Raw genomic sequence first — 4,110 nt, forward strand, 5'->3', positions numbered from 1 at the left:
AGGGGAGGGCCCGCGAGGGGTAGGGGGTGGGAGGGGGCGAGCGCAAAGGGAAACCCCACCCCCGGGGACCGAGGGGCGGCCGACGGGGGGAGGGGGGAAGGCAGAGGCGTCTGGAGCGCGCTGGACCCTGGCTCCGGACCGGCGCGCGGATGGGGAAGCCGCCCTGCGCTCAGGGCGGGAGAGGAGCTCTCCCCGCGGCAGCGCGAACCCGGCAGCTCCGGGGCCGGCGGGAGGAAGGAGGCGCGAGAAGGGCTGGAGTGCCCGCGTCTGCATTGCGGTCGGCAGCTCCGCAGTCGGAGGGGCCTGGGAGGGCTGCACCCTCAGAGCATCCCCGAGTGCCTGGACTCGGAGGCTGCCGCGGCCCGACAGGGCTCCTGGGCACCCGGCGGGGGTCTGCAGCTGAGGCTGGGCACGACGCGATCAAAGGAGGGTGCAGCCCCCTACTGTCGGCCACGATTTGGAAAGACCCTCACCGAGGAGCTGGCTGAAAGTTTTTTTGGGGGTGACGTACACCAGGATGGCAGGGGATGGTGGAGAGGGGAGGTAAGGCGGCAGCGGAGAGGCGCACGGGGAGCTGCGAGCCTCTGAGTCTTCAAAGTCCCCAGGAGAGACCAAGGACATGTCATATGGAGCAGGAATTCTCCAGTGCCTCTACGGTACTCTTTAATACTGTTTCCGGGAAAAGTAGTAAAAGAACTAGCAGCTTTTGAATCCCTCCTACGAGCCCCTTGTGTAACATACATTAACATTTCATTTAATTTTTCCAAAGAGCCCAACAAGGTAAATATGGCAACTTCCCACCTGCCCCTACCAAAGATGTGAAAACCGAGGCTTACAAAGTGGCGGAGTTCCTTCTTTAAGGTGGGTCTGAGCTCAAGTCCAGGGTCTTGTGCTCTCTGCTATACAGGCTGCTGGTTGAGCCACAGCACTTTCAGAGGACTCAAGCTGGCTGGTGACCTTCAAAGTTCTTATGGAGGAAGCTGGTGGTGCTTCACACCAGGATGTGGTGGCCACAGTCAGGATGGTGGTGGAAGCTTCCTGACCCTCTCATTGGGCAAGAAGAGGAAGAAGTGGAATCTTTGGGGGCTCCCCACGATAGAGATAATAGACCACACTTTAATCAGTTCCTTGATGAAAAGGAACTGAAGTGCCTCGGTTTCCCCAGGGCGACTCCACTGGAATTGTGTGGTTATTTTACTGGCCATCTCTGCTTGGGGGCGGGTCTGGCCCAGGCCCAGCACATGCTCTGTGAGCCCCCTGTCTCTCCCCTGTCTAGGGCAGTGAAGCCCCGTCAAAGGGGGCGCAGTGCCCACTCTACCCACCCACCTCTCCGAGCAATGACTAAAGTGTTCCGGTGGTTGGCCATTCTCGATTTCACCCTTTTCTACCTGAGCCTATTGAGTCAGGTCTGTAAGTCTTGAAGCATTTAGGACACAGACAAAATGCTGGTGACCAAAGTCCCTTTAAGGGGTGATAGTGGCTTCTCTCACAGATAAAGAAATGAGATGAAATCTTAGTAGTTACTGGCCTCAATGCCTGGACCAGGGAGAAATGACCGTTCTGGGAAAAAAACAACCCCTGAAATTCCAACGAGGTCATGGATTCTCATGCCTGTATTTACCTGATGCCTTGGGGGAGAACAAATTACTCTCATTTATAAAATGGGGTCATGTAGACATTCATTCTAGTGCAGGCAGGGTTAATGAAGAACAAGTCAGAGGCAAATATTAATTAGGCGACTTATCTTTGTATTGAAGGGAACAAATGTTTATTGATCATCTGGTTTTGTAATGAGTCTAAAACATATATTGGGCACCTATTATGTGTCAGATGCTGCTTGGTACAGCAGCCTCTCGGATGGATGCCATTCCCATTTACACACTGAGACACCAAGACTCAGAGGCCACCAAGGTAGTGAATGGGATTGGAGCGCAGGCTGGTATGACTCCACACTCCCTACCCCTAAAGGATATAGAAAACCCAAGATGATGGCAACACATTTGGACACTTTAAAGACAGTATTCAGAGAATCAAAGGATATGAGTGCAGAAGGCCCTTGGTGGCATAGACAGGCTCCTCCTGTCCAACTCAGGAGCTCTGTTCTGGTGTAATATTTCTGAAGCTGGTCATCCCTCCTCTGCTAGAATACTTTACAGCTGCCTAATGCCTTTTCCAGGCCGCCCGATGCAATCTGCTGTAACTGGTGATTTCTAACCTCTTGCTGCTCAGAGTATGGTCTATAGACTGGCAGTATCACCTGGGAGCTTATTAAAAATGAAGAATTCCAGGTTCCCCAGACCTACTGACTCACAATCTGCATTTTAACAAGATCCCTTCCATGTTGTATATGCCTGCTGAAGTCTGAGAAGCACTGTGCTGACATCATTCAGCAGATTCTAATCATTCAATCACAAAATCACAGAATAAGAGAATCTCAGAGCTGGGAAGAGCTCTTGGAGAACTTTAAGGACAACCCTCCATAGAGTATGCTAGTGCTGTCTATGATGTTTCCCTCAAGTAGGACATCAGACTCTGCTTGGTTGTGGCCATGAGTTTGACTCCCTTCTGAGGCCACATCCAATTTTTTCACATGGTTCTAGTATTTAGGCAGCTTTCAGCTTTCATAGAAGCTCATGCCCAATACTATGGATTCAGCAGTAAACAAGACAGGCCTATTTCCACCCCTGCCCCCATTCCTGTCCCAGGACCTCCTGCCACATGATAAACCTTTCTGTGTTTGGAATCAGTGATCTCAACTCTCTCCCTTCTCGCTCTTCTCCTTTTGAATTGGGGCATCCTCTCTCCTTCTGTCCTTCCTCATCTGTCTCCATCAGCAGACCTCTACCCTGCCTCATCAATCTTCTTTAAGAAGGTCTGGACTGCCTGTGTCTCATATAAAGAGTTCAAACTCACTCCCCCTGTTGGAGTGCTCAGTCTAGAGGAGAGCTCACCTCCATAACCTGGGTCCTATGCTTCTGGTAATGCAGTCAACATTTATGTGCTTTTATGACAGCCTCATCGTGACTCATGTGGAGCCTGCAGTCAGTTCAGACCTTCTCTCCACATGTGCTGCTGCCACCTAGCATCTCCTGTGGCTGATCCTGGTACAATGGGTTTTTCTAATCCAAGTGTGGGGCTTCATTTTTGCTTCTATTAAACATTACATTAACTAATTCAGTTTACTCTTCAGTTTACAGATCATCTTGGAGTCTGACTCTATTATTCTATGTGTTTGCCATTCCTCTTAGCAGCAGACATTCTGCAAAGCTAACTAGTGTGCCACTTCTATGTTTTCACTCAGGCTGTTCATAAAAATATTGCCTGGGATGGAGATTAGGACTAAGTTCTAGAGCAGAGCACTAGAGACAGGCCTCTTGGAATGAATGACATATTCCAGTTATAATGGCTGTGCAGCAAATCACCCCAAAACTGAGTGGCTTAAAACGATAGTCATTTAATATCTCTCATGGTTTCTATGGATCAGGAATTTGGGAGAAACTCGCCAGGCAGTTCTGGCTTGGACTAGCTCACCAAGTTGTAGTCAGATGTCAGCTACAGCTGCAGTCAACTGAAGGCTTGACTGGGGCTTGAGGATCCATGTCCAAGGTGGGTCACTCACATGATTGGCAAGTTGGTGCTGGCTGCTGGCCAGTGGCCTCATTTCATCTCCATAGGGCCTCCTGATGGAGCTGCTTGAGTGTCCTCATGACATGGCAGCTGGCTTACACCACAGTGAGTGACACAGTGAGTGCAGTGCTTCTGTGTCATAGCTTTGGATGTCATATGCTTCTGTATTCTATTGGTCACACAGGGTCCAATTACTACTGTGGGAGGGTCTGAACTACTGTGGGAGGGTCATACAGGGTGTGAATACCAGGGGATGGGGATCACTGGGGACATCTTGAAGGCTGGCTTCTATACTCCATTAAACTAACTCGTAGAGCATGGCCAGTCTCACTATCCATCTGACTGTATTACCACAGAGTGCTTATTTCTGCCCCGTACATGGGGACGCCATGAAGGTGCCTTGCTAAGTCCCAATATAAGGTGTTTGCAGAATTCCTCTGAAGCATTCATTCCAAACTCTTTTACTAGCGAGTGGCCCAATTC

This window comes from Rhinopithecus bieti, unplaced genomic scaffold, assembly GCF_001698545.2.
Source record: "Rhinopithecus bieti isolate Rb0 unplaced genomic scaffold, ASM169854v2 scaffold_12070, whole genome shotgun sequence".
NCBI classification, from domain to species: Eukaryota; Metazoa; Chordata; class Mammalia; order Primates; family Cercopithecidae; genus Rhinopithecus; species Rhinopithecus bieti.